Source organism: Pelodiscus sinensis, chromosome 4, assembly GCF_052426305.1.
Source record: "Pelodiscus sinensis isolate ZL-2025 chromosome 4, ASM5242630v1, whole genome shotgun sequence".
Classification (NCBI taxonomy): domain Eukaryota; kingdom Metazoa; phylum Chordata; order Testudines; family Trionychidae; genus Pelodiscus; species Pelodiscus sinensis.
Genome location: NC_143055.1, coordinates 24,346,752 through 24,367,517, shown reverse-complemented (window position 1 = coordinate 24,367,517; position 20,766 = coordinate 24,346,752). Strand labels below are relative to the sequence as shown.

The 20,766-nt window shown below is 41.1% G+C and overlaps 1 protein-coding gene across 2 annotated transcripts in view; it reads left to right on the top strand.

Annotated features, from left to right (window-relative positions):
- WFS1 (wolframin ER transmembrane glycoprotein) overlaps window positions 1–20,766 on the top strand; it is a 49,870-nt gene that overhangs the window by 7,290 nt on the left and 21,814 nt on the right. The window lies entirely within an intron of this gene.

Genomic DNA, 20,766 nt, shown 5'->3' with positions numbered 1-20,766 from the left:
AAGCTAATAAAAGGATTTGAGAACAAAGGCATTACAAATCCAGAAACTACTTTTAACTAACTTCTTAAAATTAACTAGATCACATGCTAGAGACAGTGAGTGTGAGGCAACATTTGTATTGGATCAACGTGTGTTTATGGAAGAGAGAAGCTATCACTCTTATTCAGCTTTTTTTTTTAGGTTTGGGAAGGGTATTCTATTGTCACAGCTATATACAAGATCCATAAGCATAAGGGGTAACACACATTGCCAGACACCATTCAAGGGTGAGATAGGCAGTTAAAAAACAAACTAGATTGATTTATGGCTTATCAATATCTTTCAGTCCACAATTTTCAGTGTCTAGTAAAATTATGAAAGTAAGAGCTCAGGCTCATCTTTTAAAGGTGTTGTGCAGCTTTCAATTGAGGATGAGGTCTGAGATGTCTCATTTGCAGTGACTATGTGAAAAGTGTTAGTCCGTGGGTGGTACGGAGTTTTAGTTTTTTATTATTTTTTTCTGCATGAGTTCTTCTGAGACCTTAGTGATTGTCTTGCTTCACCCCTTTAGTAGTTGTTGAGTAATTAAGTGCACTAGATGAGGTTTACCACATTGTGTGATAGGCATCTGTAAGTGCACCGATGCTCTTGAATGAATTCACATGGAGAAATGGAAGTAGATTAGTAGGTATGTAGGAGTTCTGATCAGGAATCATGCAAAAGTTTGAAAATCAAAGTGGTGCTTTCAAGTTGTATGGTGAGAGACTTAAAAATTATTAAAAATGATGGCGAGGAAAGGTGGTCTCTTCATAGTTCCTGAAATGAAACAAGTGTTCATCTGCAGTTTTCTAGACTCTTGAAACCAGGTTTTAAACTTAGTCTTGGATCTCACACTTACATACTGCACATTCCAGACTTTACCAGTCCACTTCTTTGTTTATTTGTTAATTTTAGAGCGGGAGGGTAGGTTTAGCTCTTGCTATAAATCTGGGCTCCAGATCTGAAAATACTTACATGTTTGCTCAACTTTACAAACATTAATAGTCCTAGAGGCCTTAGTCAGAAAATGGGGATCCATTGTGCTGTGTACTAGACATGCACTAACAAAAATGTCAGTCTCTAACCAAAGAACCTCTGATCCAAGTTAGGGATGTAACAATGTAACTGTTTAAAGAGTTAACCGATAAGCATGAGCTTAAGTTACATGCCTCCAAGCCCCATTCCAGGAGAGCTGGCTGCCACCCTCTGCTGCAGACTCTATATCAGAGTCCGCAGCACACGGTGGCATCTCGCTCTCTCTGAGAGGGGCCAGGAGGGATCCAGCCAGCCTTACTTCAGAGGAACTGGTGGCACAGGGCTCTACGGTGTAAAGCTTATATTGAAGAGCCTGCAGTGTGTAACCGCTAAGATTTTCAGTACTTACAGTTACGTAATTAACTGCTTTTTAACATCCCTAATCCAAGTAAGAATTTACAATATGGATGTGAACAGGTCACCAGTTAACTGATTTCCCTGGGAGCAGCTTGTGCCTGCTGCGGGTGGAGGTCTATTCCAGCCTCTGTGAGGCACCAGCAGCCAGCCCCATGCAGCTGGGAGTGGGAGCCAGCACCAGCCACCAACCCCATACAGCTGGGGCCAGGAGCCCTGGGGGACTCAAGCATGACTGGAGTGGTTCCCCACCCAGGATCACGCTTAGTTAGTTAATTGGTTACAGTTGGGTTAATTAACATTTAACTAGCTAACTAGGGATGTAAAGTCACAATCAAGCTAAATAATTAAACTTTTGCTTCTCTGACTTCTAATAGTTTAAATGATTGAATCACCAGACAACCACAAAACATAATTTTAAGCAAATATATCTTTGGTTAATCCCATAGTTTTCAGATTTACAGTTTTCACCTAATTACGGAGCGAAAACTGGAATGAAAGAAGTTCCCTTGGGCCAGTGAGTGAATTTTGGGGGAAAAATGATTTGTTGAATTCCTGACTTTCTAATTTGCAGTCTTAATATATCATAAGCTTTCAATCTCGCCCACTGATGAAGTACTACAGAACTGTGGAAGAATTGACACTTTTGACATTAATTACATGATTATTAAGTTAAGATTAGAGATACTTCTTTCCCCTCTCCCTCATCTCCCAGTTTCTCAGTACTTTTCAACATAAAGAAGAGAATAGCAACAATAAGAGAAATGTGGCATTGAAATGTATCCAGCTTTGTTATAGTATCATTTTAAAATGAAGGCATGGCTTCTATTAATAAACTATGCAAAATTATGAAAATATATGCCAACTATCAGTCTACTGGTATTTCATATAGAGGATGCTGGTAGGTATGATATTCCCCCTTTCCAGTCAATCTAGATAATTGCTGATTCTGTATAAATGTCTAACTTCTTAAAATGCTGCTTAACTTTTTGTTTCAATTACGTCTCTTTGCACTGGTTCTTTGGATTTGGGGGAAGTAATGTCCCACAGTAGCCCCCACAAAAAAACACCCAAAAACAACAAACCCCAAAATAAAGCCTTTTTTTGAAGTAGGGGAATGGAGTAGTTCTTTTGCTTCAATCCTGGCAAATTGAAGTTTAAGCATAAAATAGGGATATGCATAGAGTTTTAAACAGATTCTGGTTACAAAAATGAATAGGTTACTCAAAATTCATTAATGTTTTTTGCAAAATAGTAGCACTAAAAGAGAAGGTATTCTGAGAGGTAATGATGGAAATCAGATTATCTTAAAGTTGCTTGCAGGTGGAGAGATACTTGTTGCTGATGGGCCAAGGAAGAATGAGGAATTCAGACTGTAAGTAGCAATGTTGGTTGATATAGTCTTTCCTTTTTTTTCCCTTTTGTTTTAAGAAAAATATAGAATAGTAGGCGCCTCACAAGGGAGCAAAGGTTGGCTATTTGCTTGGATAGATTAAGAAGCGAACTTGGAATACATACTGTGTCATTATCTTTTTTATGGTGATTGAAACTGTGAACAGGTAGAGGTTAAAGGAAGAGTCCATCAAAGTGACAGTCATAAATAGATGGAAAGCTGTTTATTATAGATAACTTTTAACAATTTCAGATGAAATAGATCTAGAATTTGCAAAATACTAAAGGTACTGACCACTTTCAGCTGACTCATGCCATACAGTTCAATATATTACTGTCAACTCTACAGACATAAATTTGTAGCTAAAATTATTTAGAAGCAGTAATTACTTTCTAGGAGTAGTAGTGGCTTTTAAAGACTTATTGTGAGGAGGAAGAATTTATATACTGTCATTATTTTAAGAATGTTATAACATGCTTACAGTGTTTCAAGGTCTGTGCACCTTGATAGCATGGTATAAGCATATTGACACTTATCTGGGATGCTCTACGTAACTCCCTTGGGACTCTGGCACTTCTGTACCCTTACCAATAAAATCTTTGAGCACATGTCCTTTTAGTTTAACAAAGAGAAGATTAAGAGATGATTTGATTATAGTCTGTGAGTATCTGCATGGGGAACAAGTAATTGATAATAAGATGTTCAATGTAGGAAAGAGAGCTATAACATGATCTGTTGAAGCTAGACAGGTTGAAACTGGAAATAAGGCATACATTTTTAACAGTAAGAATAATTAACCTTGGAGCAATTTACTAAGGGTCCTGGTAGAATTGCCATCACTGACAATTTTTAAATCATGTTTAGATTTTTTTTTTTCCAAAAAAGATTAGCTCTAAAATAGGGATTATTTTGGATTCTATAGTCTTTATTATGCAGGTAGTCAGATTAGATGATCACAATGGCCTTGGAATCTATGTATCTGTGTAGTGTATCTTCCGTAACTTAGAATCTTAGCACTCTTTTAAATACTTGAAAACCGCTATCATGTCCCCCTTCCTGTCTTTTTTCTAAACCAGGGGTGGCCAACCAATTCTGGGCAAAGAGCCAAGATAGCAGTGGATCCAGCACAAAGAGCCGGGGCAAAGTCATTGACCGGAGAAAAAAGGGGGAAGACAGCCCTTTTTGCCCCTTTAAAAGGAGCCCCTGGTTGCATTTGGTCAAGCAAAAAAAAAAAAAAAGCTCTATCCCTTTAAAAAAACCGCATTTAAACGTGTTTTCAGGCTTTTTGGACACAGCAGGTTCCTGCCGCCATCTTTATTTCTTCAGCTTTCATGGCCGTGCCAGACGTCTGCCCCACCCAGGTCAGCACAGAGAGTCAGGAGGAGAGGGCTGTTTTTGGGTGTGTGGGGGTGGCTTTCGAGCCATGGGGGGGGGAAGCTTTGTGAGCTGCACCCGAGAGGGGGAGGGGGAAGAGCCGCATGCGGCTTGCGAGCCTCAGGTTGGGCACGACTGTTCTAAACTAAACAAGCCTAGTTCTTTCAGTCTTCCCTCATAGGTCATGTTTTCTAGACCTTTAATCATTTTTGTTGCTCTTCTCTGGACCTTCTCCAGCTTCTCCACATCTTTCTTGAAATGTGGTGCCCAGAACTGGACTCAGTACTCCAATTGAGGCCTAATCAGCGCAGAGTAGAGCAGAAGAAGGACTTGCTCACAACTCTCCTGTTAATGCATCCTAGAATCATGTTTGCTTTTTTTGCAACCGTGTCACACTGTTGACTCATGTTTAACTATGACCCCTAAATCCCTTTCTGCAGTACTCCTTCCTAGACAGTCACTTCCCATTCTGTATGTGTGAGACTGATTTTTCCTTCCTAAGGGTACGTCTAGACTACATGCCTCTGGCGACAGAGACATGTAGATTAGGCTACCGGACATAGTAAAATGAAGCAGCGATTTAAATAATCGCCGCTTCATTTAAATTTACATGGCTGCCGCGCTGAGCCGACAAACAGCTGATCAGCTGTTTGTCGGCTCAGCGCGATAGTCTGGACGCTCCCCTGCCGACATCAAAGGTATTTGTCGACCACCCAGGTATGCCTCCTGGGATGAGGTTTACCTGGGTGGTCGACAAATACCTTTGATGTTGACAACCGCGCGTCCAGACTATCGCGCTGAGCCGACAAACAGCTGATCAGCTGTTTGTCGGCTCAGCGCGGCATCCATGTAAATTTAAATGAAGCGGCGATTATTTAAATCGCCGCTTCATTTTACTATGTCCGGTAGCCTAATCTACATGCCTCTGTCGCCAGAGGCATGTAGTCTAGACATACCTTCCGTGTAGTACTTTGAATTTGCCCTTATTAAACTTCACCCTGTTTGCCTCAGCCCATTTCTCTAGTTTATCCAGATCATTTTGAATTTTGACCCTATCCTTCAAAGCAGTTGCAACCTCTCCCAGCTTGGTATCATCTGCAGACTTAATAATCTGTATATGCTATGCTTAAAGATATAATAACGTTATGCTGATGTCAAGAGAACTTGTGTGCTCTAGGTACCCTCCTTCTCTTGATCTAGGTGACGGTCCTGTAAGATGCTGAGCACTCTGGCCTGTCCCAACACATACTTAAGCACATGCTCAACTTTGAGAACACAAGTAGTCACATTGGATCAAGCTCCTCTATTGAAGGATCTTCTATCAACAAGTAATGAGATTTCTTAGTTCCTCTTAGTTTGCTGTTAGGGAATCTGTTTGGTTTCCGAGGGATTTCACACTGGGTGGTAATGCTAACATGAGGCTTCTTTATATAAATCAGTACTGATTTGAATGTAAACTCATCATGCAAGTGGCAGAGATGCAACAAACTTAAAGCATAGAGTCTGTTTTCAATAGAACATATGTCCTCTCCCACCTTCCCCTTTCAGGAACCATTGAAGTCTTTCTTGGAGAGCACCTGCAGAAATAAGTTTGTGTATATTAAGAATGGGTGAAATGGTACTGGCTGACTGCTAAATAAAAATCAGAGTAATCAATGTTCCGTGAATTTAACAAGAATATGCCCTGTCGGTGAATGATGTGTATACATGATTAATTAGGGCTTCTGGTGCTTGGAATCAATGAATTGTCTGTACATGTGTTTGCAGTTTACAGGAAAGCTAGCAACTGCTTAAAACAAAAACAATCCATTATTCCTCAGGATTGCAAGAGTCAGTGAAAGTATTATACACTACCTTAGGAAACATGGAAATTGCCTGTGAAGATCAGTCTGGAAGTTGTATGTGGCCTCATAAGTTCCTTTCCCATCAATGATAGGGAGGGGGAGAAGATGTACTGGGGCCTGGACAAAGCCAGGAATGGAGTGAAAAAGACTATCTTGTGCATGTTCCCTTGCACATGGAAGAAATACTTACCTACCATCACCATTGTGTTCCACCGCTCAGCAGGGCTTGAGAGGAACAGTGGCAAAAGGGGTGTGGGGATCAGAAAGGATAGCAGTTTGACTGGGAAGTTTGGTAAATTTTGAGGATGAGCTGTAATTATCCATGGATTTGGAGGGTTCTAGTGATAATTAGTGCCTATAAAACATTTCCTTTAGGTCAAATGGTAGAGGCCTGTGTCTTTGCCATTGCAGGACCAGGATTTTAGACCTGAGAGTATAGATGTGAGTGAGCTAATTATATATTTATATAAATTGATAAGAACAGACACTATGCTTGATCTTAATGCTTCTTCATATTTGGAGCCAGTTTCCTATTATAAAATTTATATTAATTTCTCTGGTCACTCCCCTCCCAAAAGTAGTTTTATACTTTTTGTTTGCAGAGTTAAGCATCTTTGGCAATTGTAGCAGTTGGATAGAATTTTATAGAGAATGACTTTAACATGGGTTTTTTTGGCCCGGAGTGGGGGTGGGAGGGGAGAGGAGAGGAAGAGTTAAAAGTTGCTAATGTTTCAATGTGTCCCCCTGTCTGCGCCACAAAATTCCCAGTCCAACACAAAAATTAAAACATGGGGAAAGTTTTGATTGTGGTTGACGCAAGCAGTGGCCTTCAAGATAGGGACAGTACAAACGTTGTAAGAAGCTGCCCACTATTTGAAAACTGGATGCAAATAGATACCAGTAAAGATGACCGAGAATATTTTCATTCACTACTTTGTAAACAGTTATTTTGAGACTACTCCACAAAAATGAAAGGAAATTCCAACATCTTGTCTTTTGTAGTGTGTGTATTCTGAGATTTCTGGTAACTGACTCAAATCAATAGTATTCTTTTAAGGTGTAATATAACAGTTTCTGGGAGCCCCACTGAGAGGGTCAAATCATGGCAAATTGCTTAAAAATCAGGCTACTTATAGCTTAAGATCGGGGATCCTCCTCTATAAGGCACACCAAACCAGTCACAAAGAACACTTCAGCTGCCACTCTGGCTAGCAAGAAGTTGTACAAGCAATCCCCTTGAACACTCCAGTTTTAGCTATACCACAACCAGCACTGCACCTTACACAGATAAGAGGTTATGAAAACCAATCTCACCAAATCTGAACAGGTTCTATTAGGGCTGTCAATCAATTAAAAAAAATTAATCACGATTAATTGCGCGACTAAAAAATTTAATCGTGATTAATCGCATGCGCTGCCCCTTTGATAAGCTGCGGCGGAGTTTCAAAGGGGCAGTGCTGCGGAAGCCCGGGATCAACTGGAGTCCTCGGCTGACCCCAGACTCAGTGCAGCTGCCCCTTTGAAACGCAATGGAATCCCCAGCTGGTCCCAGGCCCAGGCTCTGCTAGCGCTACCCTTTGAAACACGGTGGTGGCATTTAATGGGGCAGTGCTGCACAGAGCTGGAGATCAGCTGGAGTCCCCAACTGATCCTGGCTCAGTGCAGCACCACCCCGGCGTTTCCAAGGGGCAGCACCACGAGAGCCTGGGTCAGCTGGAGTCCCCGGGCTCCATGGCTGTGAAATGCACCAGAGCCCCCACTGGGGCTCTTAGGTACTTTTGCATTCCTCCTTTGAAATGTCCATTGACTAGTCGATGGAAATTCCATCAACTAGTCAATTAACTGCATTTTAACATCCTTATTATATACACCAATCACGAAGTTCCTGATGCAGGCTCTTAGCAATTTATTCCATCTTTGCTATCTTAAGTCTCTGGAGTACATCCTTCGTTAGGATGGGTCAACAAAGCCTTTTGGGCCCTTGATCCATAGCAAAGATGCTTCTTAAGTGAAGAGCAGGAGTGAAGACAAAAGGAGGAGCCACTAGGATTCTTTTATAACCTTGCCCATGTGGAAGGAATTCCATTGTTCTTGCTGTGTGAAGGTATCTCCCAAAATTGAGTTGGTCACATGAGCAACTCACCATGCATGCCTCAGTCCTTTTTAGGTAAGTGGCCATGGCGTAACTGCTTGACTATAGATTTGCAGCAGATTTTCTTAGATCTATATTGGCAACACTTAAGGCCCATTGTTAAAGAAGTACTGCTATTCACACAGAAGCCACCCCTGAGAATAGATGGAAGAGGCCTGTTGTTGTCTCCCTGTTATTGATGGCCTCCCTATGCACTGCTCGGACAGAATGAGCCTCTGGCTGTTCAAACTGCGCACCACAGCCCAATGCTCTTCACACAAATTATGTAAGCAACAGCATGTAGCAACCACCTTTAGGATATGTTCCTCCAAAAGGATATGATCCTCCTGCCAGAGACACAACTGCATTTCCCTTTTGATCTGACAAAGGCACATTCAACAACTATTTGGCAGCGGCTTAGCCTGTTGTTGAATCACTCCTTACTACTATTCAGGTGCTCCATGTAAGGCTTCATGAACCAAAGCTGCCAGGGGTAAGCCATATCATCTAGGATCACTATGGGTATGTCGTCCATAGCCCCCACTATAATTTTCTGATCTGGAAAGAAAGAGCCAGCATGCAGCTTACTGAACAGGCCACTGGTCCTGAAGATGTGTGCATCATGCGCCTTTGCATACCACCCCGCATTTATGTCTGTGAAACGCCCATGATGATCCACGAGTGCCTGAAGTGCCATGGAATACCCCTTATGACTGATGTGCTCTATATACTCTGAGGCAAGGAGGGGTGATGCTACAATGGGAATATGCCATCAGTTGCCCTGCCACAGTTTGGAAAGCCCATATCAACAAAGCCAGCCACTACGTCATCCACATTTCCTAGAGTCTCAGTTCTATGCAGCAAAATGTGATTTATTGCTCTGCATGCTTGCATAAATGCTGCCCTGACGGTAGACTTCCCCACTGCAAAGTGAGTCTCAACGGAATGGTAGCAATCAGGAGTTTGCACAAAGCAATCGCAACACATTTCTCTACTGAGAGCAGCAGCTCTCATTCAGGTGTCCTTCTGCTGCAGATAAAGGGCCAGCTCAGCTCCAGGAAGATTGCTCTATGCATCTGGAAATTCTGTAGCCACTGCTCTTCATCCCACAGCTGCATGATAATGCAGTCAGTGCTGAACTCAGTGCTGATTTCACTAGCCCCAAAATGATTGTCAGCTGAGCACAGCTGCTCTGTGATAGCCCAGTGCATGCGAATTCAGTGCTCTCCCTGTCACTCAAGTTGTCATCCACCTCTGAGTCTTTGTCCTCTGCTCTTAAGTGCATAGGAACCTCTACTGCACTGCCTGATATCCTAAGCACATTGAACACAACACAGGGGAGACTGTGGGATCCATGATTTCTCATAGCAGATGCTTGAGTTCACAGAACGGCTGTCATTCAGGTGGTGCAAAAGTAAGCAGGAAGCCCAGAGAGAGCTCTTTGCCCAGTTAAGAGGTGACACAACTTGTTTTTTCATTAGTCTTGCCAGATATCTTCACAAAAAATCCTAAACACAGGAGAAAAAATTGGTTGAGCAAAAAAAAAAAAAAAATTCTTGTGCGCTTCCCCCACCACATGTGAAGAAAAATAGCCCCACCAGACTTCCATCCAAAAGAAACAGAAAATACTGGACATTTTACCAGACAGAAGATGTGATTTCCGGACAGTCTGGGTGAAAACCAGACACGTGGCGACCCTATATTTCATGTTCCCTAACTACCTAGCACTATCTTGTGCGTTCCCACAGTACTTAGCACCTGAAAGTGATGCCAGGAACTGTGGTATGCTTACCCTCTTTCTGTTGACAGGGGTGCTAACAATGTGGCCATGATATGTAGACAAAGGGTGGCAGAAAAACAGGTGCCACTGGTTTTCCGTTTTGGTGACTTTTGCATGTTGACAACACTTTTGTTGTTGAATTTTTCCATTGTAGACACAGCCCGTGTTTCTGTGTCTTTCTTAGAAAGATGGTATATTTCAAGTTTTAATTCAGCACTGCTCCCTTATGTAATAAGGAAGAATAATTCCCTCTATTTCAGGAATTATTGAAATTGTGTGTTAAGTAGGATTTCAGAATAGATCATAGTAGCCTCTTCTGGCCTTAAAATCTATTAATGTATTTGGGGAATGTAATATTTATGGTCTTACCTATTTAAGTGCTTGTTTTTTCTTAAAATAGGTAATACATTGCTAAGTAAAAATATCCTTGTTTTTAATAAAGATTTTGTGTTGCGGGTTATATATTAATGACTTATCCCAACCCTAGAATAAAGAGATCAAGACTTGGTGAAGGATATTTCTGCAAAAAGAACCTCGTACAGAAAAAAAGGTATACAGGCAGTCCCCGACTTACGCGGATCCGACTTATGTCGGATCTGCACTTACGAATGGAGCTTTCTCGCCCCAGAGCTCACAGGCAGCGATCCACCACCTCGACCTTCAGGGGGAGAAAAGCTGCTCCTGGTGCCCCTGGTCTGCTGGAGACTGTCCCCAGCAGACCAGAGACACTGGGAGCGAAGCCACAGCGGCGGCGGGTTCCCGCACTTCTGAGGCTTTGCTCTGGCAAAGCCTCAGAGGCGCGGGACCGTGCCGCGGCTGCGGCTTCGCTCCCGGTGCCCCTGGTCTGCTGGAGACCGTCTCCAGCAGACCAGGGGCACCGGGAGCGAAGCCGCAGCCTCGGCGGGTTCCCGCGCTTCTGAGGCTTTGCCAGAGCAAAGCCTCAGAAGCGCGGGAACCCGCCGCCGCTGTGGCTTCGCTCCCGGTGTCTCAGGTCTGCTGGGGACGGTCTCTGCTGCTCTGCCCCAGGCGTCCCCAAGTCAGCCGCTGCTGAAACTGACCAGTTCTGACTACAGGAAGCCCGAGGCAGAGTTGCTCTGCCCCAGGCTTCCTGGAATCAGCCGCTGATCAGTTTCAGCAGCAGCTGACTTGGGGACGCTTGGGGTTCTTAAGTTGAATCTGTATGTAAGTCAGAACTGGCGGTCAGTTTCAGCAGAGGCTGAATCTGGACGCCAGTTCCAGCTTACATACAGATTCAACTTAAGAACAAACCTACAGTCCCTATCTTGTACGTAACCCGGGGACTGCCTGTAGCTGTTTTTATAATTATAGCTGTGTGTGAATTATTTAAAGTGACTTAAATGTTCGTATTACAATAATAGCTACACTGGAAAGAAATGCAAATTTCTCTCGTAATGCCTTTAGAATCTTGTTTTTGATAAATCTCTTTTAAAATATGTAGTTTCTATGATATCACCACTTTCATTTTTCCACCCACACACTTTCATTGCTCTCTTCTTGATTTATCCTCGTTTTGTGGAGATGCAGAATTTTCTCCCTTTGGAGCTTAATGCAATTTGATGATTTGCAATTGTAGTGTGACTAACACTATTAACATAACTACAAAGCCACTGCTACTCCTGGAGAAAGTGGGACTGAGTTCCTAGATTTAACAGCCCTATAAGTGTGCCCCTACAACATGATACTGAAAATGGAATGTCTGACAACATTCATCATGCAAATAGTTTGTTCACTGTAGTTAAAAAATATTCCAAGCTTCATTTTGCCCAGCAAATTGAAATGCTGCTTGAAAGGTCACACAGAACAAGCATTAATTCTAGAAACTGACATGGCTCTTTGCTGTAAGACCTGGTCTTAAAGCAAAGTAACATAAGGCTTGGACCTATGAACTTTGACATAGGTTGATGGCTCAGTGGTTGCCCCCAGATTTTGGGGAACTGTGTGATTAAGAGGGAAGTTTGTATATAATACCAGTTAACCACAGGAACATTGAACTGCTACTCTATCTTAGATATTTTAGGATAAAATTGTGAGCAGGTGCCTAACCACAAACTTGTTTTAGCATTTAGTTGATGTTTATTGTAATAAGGTAAATTAATATGCAAACCTATAAGATAAAGGCACCCCTACATTATTAGAGTGAGGAAGTTAGATGCGAAATGAGAGGCTGGGTATCTTCAGGAATATGCATGACAATCATCAATAAGCTGAGCAGGCCATCATGTGGTAGGAGTTCATCTTTGGTCATCATGTAGGTTGATTTGGACCATTTGGACTTGACTGGCATGTCAGAGCAGGTCCTTTCTCCCCACCATATCCCCAGGAAAGCATCTGAGTATGAATGACAATTGTAATACCGAATTAGTGGTATCTTTGATATTTGTTTATTCGGTTTGGAGTTTTCTTGTCTTTATAAATTGGGCTTTATTTTTCCTTTAGCATGAATATAGTTACTGTATACAAATACTGAACTTGTTAATTTTAATTCTGCTATGTCTGATTCTGGGACTAGGACCCAATTGTCTCCAGATCTTTACATCTATATTAATCAAGAATAAGTATTAACTGCTACAGAATCAGGCTGCAAAATATCTTACATGTACTGCACTCCAGTTGCAGAATAGACATATCCTAAGGTCATGTAACATGTAATCTGAATTTGTGGAATTGCAATATGATATTGTATCTTTATATATGGCCTTGATACAGCAATGAGAGCTGCATTAGCAGACCTCTGTGCCTGCAGTGAGCTCAGTTGAAACTAGTTTCTGCATGGATGGGTTCTAGGGTCTATGAACGAGCAGCTAATGCAGGGTCGGCAACCTTTCCAAAGTAGCGTGCTAAGATTTACCCTCCTGCCCTGGGCTGTGCCTCTCTCCTGGGAGTGGGAGGGACTCTCTTCCCCGCACGCCTCCTGAATTACCTGGCTCAGTGCAAACCTTTCCTTAGACCACCAGTTGCTAATGGAAACTCACCATTAATTACATAATTACACCTGAGCCATTTTGCTAGTGCTGCTGCTAGGAGAATGGTTTAATTTAAATTATTAAACAGACTAAGTATTTTAACTGTCTCATGTTAGTTTATCAAACTTCATTTTAAATAAAGTAAAATATTAATTTATGCCCAATACAAAAGGTTTCAATGTTTTCTTTGTTTATGGCAGGGGTTGGGAACCTTTTATGGGTCGGGGCCACTGACTCTCAGAAAAATCAGATGTGGACCTCACAAGTGAGGAACCCCCCCCCCCAAAATCCTCCAAAACTACAGTCTCTTACTGATGTGGCCCCCAACTGAGACTCCTCATGCCTCTGGCATTCCAGCCCCACGGGGTGGCAGGAAGGGACAAGGATGACCGAGGTTCAGGGTTTCCCATGGGCCTGATTTGAGAGGGTGAGAATGCAGCCAAATAGCTGCACATCAAACTCCTTGTGGCTGGTTGATTATTGTGCAAACAGGCTGAAATTCTCATTCACACACAATGATAAGATGCAAAGAGGATTGTGCTGTGATGGCGGGTGAAGAGTAAAGGAAAATGCAGCTTCTACAAAGGAAACTAGTATTCCCCCCTCACATCTTTCCTTTGTTCCAGCCTCGTTCCCCTCAGCCCTATGATCCCCTGCATAATACAGAACAGTACAGAACTTTTTGGAACTTGTAGAATGTGAGTAGGAGTTTTTCTCCAGGGAGGCTGAAACTGGCTCTTCTGCATGCTTAATAGTACAATCTGACACTTAAGCTATTGGAACGCTAATTTTTGTTACAAAATGTACAGATCATTCTTCAAAAAGTGCGTTGGTAATAGTCTAAATCTGCACTAAAGAACCATTTTAAATTACACTTCTAGCAATCTCATCCTCCTAAGGGGATATATGCCAACTCGTTACTTTTCCATATATGTTGTAGCTACATTTTCTGCACCACCTGTTTGTAAAGTAAAGTTTATTTTGTCATATGTTTGTATCTGCATCTAGAGTCCAGATGGGAATTCAGAAGAAGCTTATTTCATTGTTCAAACTGTCCTGGTTAAAAAAACTTCACAGACCATTACTGGGTAGAATTGATGCCGCATTACTTTTTAATGATCTTTCTTCTCCTGGGTGCTGCTACTTCTCATCCCAAAAGTAGTACACAACATTTTTAGTTTAATTCTCACCATATAGGATGAGAGAGGTTACCATCTATATTTTCAATATTAAGGCACAGACAAGATATAGGCAATAAGCCATAAATCATGAACTTGAAGCCGGAGCCCATTTGCCACAATGCTGAATTATTGGAATTTTCAGGCAACCATAACAATCTTGTAAAATTCATGACTAACCTTATCTATGTTTAGTCTGTCTTACTCTTGGAGAAGCACCCAGCCCCTCATTGTTTTACCTTTGATGTTTGACAAGAAGAATTCCCTCAGAAAAGTTCATTTTCTTTTCCCATTAAATTCCATTCAGCTTTTGCTGACCAAGAAAGTGTTAAAGAATTCCCATTTCCTTCTCTTGCTTTCATTCTTTGGGAAAGTTCTGGCTGCCTGCCGGAATAACTGAACACACTAACATTCTGAGATGTGCTGATGCTTTCCTAAAAGCACCAGCAGCTGACGCTGTACAAGTATCTAGGGATGTTAGACTAGTCAACTGCTTATTGAATAGTCTTTTACAAATGCTTATCAGATAGTCTTCTGGCTAGTTGATATCCCCCTCCCCTTGCTGCCTCTGAGATGATAGAGGCAGCGAAGGGGGGCAGGGAGAAGGGGTACTTTGAACCCCCAAGGCAGCCGCTGCACAGCTGATATGCGGAGTAGCTGTGTGGCAGGCTGCCCCTTTAAAACTCCGCCTCTGTGCGATTCAAATGGGCAGCCATGGAGCCCGGGGTCAGCAGGGAACTGTGAGTCCCCTGCTGACACCAGACTCCATGGCTTTGAAATGAATAAGAGCCCCTGCTGGCGACTCTTGTGCATTTCAAAGCAGGCACATGGCGTGCAGACGGGAATAAATTCCCTCGACTAGTCAATTAACCACATTTTAATATCCTTACTGGTGGTAAAACTTGGAACCTGCCACATCAGGTAAAGGTGGAGGAGGAAGAATGTTAACTCCGTGCTAGGTCAGACAATGATCAATCTAACCCCAGTATCCTGTCTCCAGCAGTGGCCAAAGGAGGAGATTCAGAAAGAACAAATAGACTAAGGCAATTTGTTGAGTGATCCACCCCTGTCTTTCCCTCCTGTTTTCTGGAAGTCAGAGAGTTAAGTTGCCCCGAGTATGGGGCTGCTTCTCTGATGCTCTTGGCATTGGTAGTTCTGGCCTCCACAAACATTTTTTTCACCTGATTATATTTTGGCCATCACAACATCTCAAGGCAAAGCATTCCACAGGTTAATTGTGCGAGTGAGTATATGGGTGGCCTGATAGATAGTGTTAGTTCTTCCTCTGACAGGGTCCTATGAAGTCATTGGGGCAGCGGGGAGGGCACAGGGGGTGCTGATCCTCCTCTTGGTGGGTTCCGTTTTAGGGATCCTCCATCCAGCACTTTCCTCTTCTGTGACAAGTCAGACCTCATAGACCTAGCACCTAGCTTCGGTGGCTCATTCCTACCTGCTCTGGGGACAGGATGTGGCAAACTGCCACACTTCTTTCAGGACAGGACAGATGGGCTGAGCTAGGCTTCCTTCAGAACAGCAATGCATCCCTCACCTGGAATAACAGCCTTTTTATGCTAACTAAAATAGTTTGTCTTGTAGCCTCAGAAGTGAAATCTGTTGTGGAGGTAAAGGATCAAGTTTCAGATTGTAATGATGCATCATGAGGTGCTTCTTTACAACTGCATGTGATAGAATTTGATTTGTACTTTTTTGCTGTTTTTATTAAATCCTATTTAAAAAACAGGGCTAGAATTTATTTAGGTTGCAAAATCAAGCACTTGAAAGTTCAGAATTGCCTGACTTATTTCTTCCTTATTTGCAACTCTTATTTGCCACAAATCTGGCACTTGCCCTAATAAAACTCTCAGGCAAGGGCAAACGTCTTTATACATGATGCAAAACCAATCGTATTTACATTTTACTAGCTATGTATTAAATAGACACGGAAGCTTGTTACTGTTGGCCAATTATGAACTTAACTTGCATATATACACATAGAGATGCAGTTGACTATTAGAGGGTGTTTCTGAAGTAGCTGCTATGATATTAAAATGTGAAATTTATAAAGTACCAAAATTTTCATATTTTGCCAACTAAAATTTTTCCAAACACTGATTTCTTCCTCCTCCTTCTACAAGTCCTTGTCACTTTCTCCCCTGAGCCCACATACAATGCTTGTAGTCGTGATCATAAAAAATGGGTATGCCAAGCAGGTTTCCTTCGTACACTTAGTGTGGGTGTCACCTAATGCATTAAGTTCTTTTGTTCGGTAGCATTTTCTGTGCAGTTTTATCATTCACTTGTAAAACCTGTAATTTCTTTTAAAGCTACATATGCTGCAAATGAATATTTTGACTTCCTTATTGCTTCCTGTTTGAGAAGTTTCTTTAGTATGCAAGTTGGTTCTCATATCATAATATAGATTGAAATTTCCAGTCCGAAAGGGCTTCAGGTCCTCGATCTCAGTTTCCGTAATACACTGGCCTTGTATGTTTAAAAGTGTAGCTTCCTCTAGCCCAAGTGACTCTACAGCCAATTGCTTTCTCACAACTGAAGAAGTTCTTTAGCTCAAATAGTAAAGGCTTATGGCTTTTGATTTCAGCTTTTTTCTTTGTCCTGGGGTAAAAGGGTTGTCTAGTGGTTAGAAAAGGGCTTTGATTCAGTTGCTGGAATAATTATTTCTACCTCTGCCACATATTTATTTCGAGACCTTGGTCAGATCGCCTAAGCTGTACCTGTTTCTGTGCCTATACAAGAAGAACTTTAACACCAAAGCCTTTGTAAAATAATTCAGAATTTACAAATGGAAGTGACCCTCATGCGACAGTAGAAAGCAACATATAAATACCTGCAATAGAAAATGTAACATGCATTAAAGAAAAACAATTATAATATGTTCTGATGTATATTCATATGTTTCTTTTTTGTGTAATATACCTTTTGCTGTTATGTTTACGCTGATGTATGTTACTACAGTCAACTTAGTTACTGTGGACAGGAGACTGTCACCTATAGGTATTTCTGCCCTTTTTAGTTTTGGTAAACTTTGGAAATCTTTTACATTTTAGACTCTTGAATCAGAAAGTCTTGCTTCTTCCCGATGTATAAGCTAACAATTTGTTTTAATGCTTATAAAGCTTTAATTTTTTGAATGTCTCTTCTCTCATTCAATAAATGTGTATCTACCCCATAATTTCCTGTAGTTATGAAAATTTAAATAAACATCTTAAAAATGCTTAAAAATAAGCAGATATCCATCAATTATAACAAATTTCATTATCCCAAACCTAATCATAATGTGCTTTTCTATTTTTCAAATGTAATTTTATTATCCTTAGTATTTTGTAGTATTGTTTTTAAAAACTAAGCTTTACTATCACATTCTCTATTAAATTTTGCAGATGAGTGGAATGGGATGGCTGAGGGAGAGATGCTGTAAAAATAAGTGCCTGCTTTCACTGAACATATTGATAATTTTCACATAATTGATTGTCGCCTTTGAGTGCTACTCTGTGTTTAGTCTTAAGGCAGGTTCTAGTTAATGGATGTTAACAAATAGATTTTTACATAGTTGTATCATAAATGTAATTTATGTCTGTTTTCCCCAAAAGGGTCTTGTATTATTTTTTCACACAAAAATCATGTGTGAAGTACTGCATAAAATTCTAAAAACCAAATAAAGACAATGGTCTTGTAGCTTTGCTCTGCTTACTCTATTATGTAAAAAATTAATTTCATTTAGCTTGTATTTATATGAGAATTTATATAAACTTGTAACTATTTACCATAGAAATTGGTCTAATAGCCATTTCTCAATAGTAGCTTAAAATCTGATTTCAGTTAATTTTATGCAACTTTGAAGAGTTAACAAAGTTGTACACAAAGTGCCAGATATTGTGACACACAACACATTTTATCAGTTTCATTATGGGGGTCTTTCAGTGGCAGTTGATAATGCATTTCTCATTAAATAATGTTGAATCCTCTTACTAAAGCATATTTGATGTGACAGCTTTAACCTTTAAACGAAACACTTAAATGCCTACAGTAAATAGTTCCTTTGATAGCTGCTGATCAAAATACCTTCTAGTAACATGAGGGCACAAAAGCAGCAGAGTGGAAAATATGCATCTGCTCACTCCCCTGCACTTCAGATATCATTTGTGTTCTCTTCAGTTTCTACCCAGCCCTTTAGCACTCAAATGATGTAAAAAAAAACCCCTAGTAGCCCCTATTTTGGACCCAATTCTTTAAATCCTTCAGGGTTTTTGTTTCCACTTGGATTGGGCAATATTTGAAGAGAACTTTTTGTTTTCTGAGTAAGTTTTGTAATGTTTGTGTTCAGCTTAGGGGAGTTAAAGAAATAAAACTGGCTTCTAAATGGGAGGAAAATATTGCAAGTAAATATTTACTTCGTTTTACGTAGAGTTACCGTATGAGACATTGTTATGACAGATGTTGTCCTTCTCTAGACCAAAAGGGTAAATATGATATGAAAACTTTCTGTAGCCATTCAGTGACTATGGTTTATGTTGTTCCTATGAAATGGTAAGCTAAGAAAAGCAAAAGGGTGACTCACAAAAAGTTTCATGCCGGAGATAACTTCTATTGAACTTTAGGGTTAATTTACTATCGCAGCTGTTATGCATCAAAAATCAAATCTGATAATTATATATCAAAAGGAACTTTCTATCTAAGGTTTATATGGCCTCCATCCTGATAGCATCTAAACACCTCTTAATCTTTAATGTATTTATCGCCGAAAAGAAAAATGCTGTTATCCCTCTTTTATAACTGGGAAACAGAAGCACATAGAAACTAAGTGACTTGTTCTAGGGATGTTAAAATGTTTTTATTCCAGTAAACGTGTAATCACTGAAATATTAAGCAATTACACAGTTACATGCCATGGGAGAAGCAGCTCCCTGAATATGCCAGCTCCCGCCTTCCTCTACCCCCACTCTGCTGTCTCTGGCTACATCTAGACTATGGAGTTTTCCCGGGAAAAATCCCGCTGCGTCCAGAGAGTGCTTTTGCTCTTCCTTGTCTTTTTTGCGGAAGAGCAAATGTGTGTTTCGGGGAGCCCTGTATACCTCATTCCATGAGGGATAAGGGCTCCGCCAAAAGAGGAAGCTTTTCCACCTAGACTGGACCAAATGATGGAAAAGCCTCTTCTGGAAAAGTGATCAGAAAAAGCTACGCAAATTGCACTTCACAATTTGCGTAGCTTTTTCCGATAAAGTCCCATAGTCTAGATCTAGCCTTAGATACAAAATCAGCAGCATGGTGGGGTGGGGTGAGAGGATGCTGCTCCATGGGGGCCTGCAACCAGGCTCATCTGTTAACCATGTACATGGTTACATTTTCACATCTCTAACTTTGTTCAAGGTCCTGCAGAGGGAATGCACAGCAGAACAGGATTTTTCAACTGGAATTCTCAAATTGGATCTTTCTCATGCTAGTGCCCCAACTACTGAGAACTGTCTCTTCTCTCTGGTTTATCTTGTGGTTATGTTATGAGTAACACCTGCCCAGTTGAGTGTCTTCACTTGCATCCCTCATGCCAACTCTGTTACTTAGAGTAGTAACTGATGACTCTACTGATATCAAACTGCAAAAAGAATCTGTTTTAATTATCAGAAAAGGTGCGTGAAATTTTATGCATGGAGCATTAATTATTTCTGGAAAATGTATTCAAAACGGAGGGATATTTGGCATTTAAAAAATCTGTTTTTAGTGAGGCTGGAAAGTAAAAGCTTTTACTGACAGCATTCTCATTGTAACGGAGTAATGTGGGAGGAATACACATCGAGAGGTTTTCTAATGACATGCATCTTAATGAACAATGTTGATAGGTTATAAACTGTCACTTAACCTTTTAAGATTGGAATAATTGCTTGTTTCTGGTGTTCTTTGTGCTCCCACTGGTGCTGGGAGATGGGAGTTGGTGAGGCTGGTAGGCTCCCTACCCTTCACAAAAGTACCCAGCATGGAAGTGCAACTCCTAGAAGGAAGTGTATGACTGTGTGTGTGCTTGGGGAGAAGGGGATGGGGGAAGCACTCCATGTGCTGCCCCTGCCATGAGCACCAGCTCTGCAGCTCCTACTGCCAGGTCCAGATAACACACTGAATACGAACTGTCACTGACTTCTGGAATGCTTGGGAATATGTAAGCCATATCTGAGTCAACTTTGTGAAAAAGTCTCTCCCAGTCTCTGCTATTCAGATCACAAAATTCGACTCATTCTCTAGTGTTAAGTCCTATATGCCCCTGGCTCTAGGACAAGGCCCTATTTTCTTTCATTATGTCTCTCTCCTTTGATGAAAGATTTTAACTTTCATCTCTGTACATGTACCACCCTGCTTGTTTGGACTGTGGATGTGATCATAAGTGCCACAGGGACAGCTTTTAAAGTCCTGCTTTCTTAAGGAAGGAAAAATTATCATCAGGAGACGTAGCCTCCTTGGACAATACAGCTCTATCCACATGAATGATTTCTCCTTTCAAAAAAAAATCTCACTATGTAATTAAAAAAAACAGTACCTATCATTTATATGTTCTCCAATGACACTGTTTCCAGCAGTGCTTATAGAACCACATTGTGCTCTGTAAGAGATTCAAATTCCTGAGCTTTCTAATTTAAAAACTCAACTTGTTTCACACTGTGTCCATAGCTC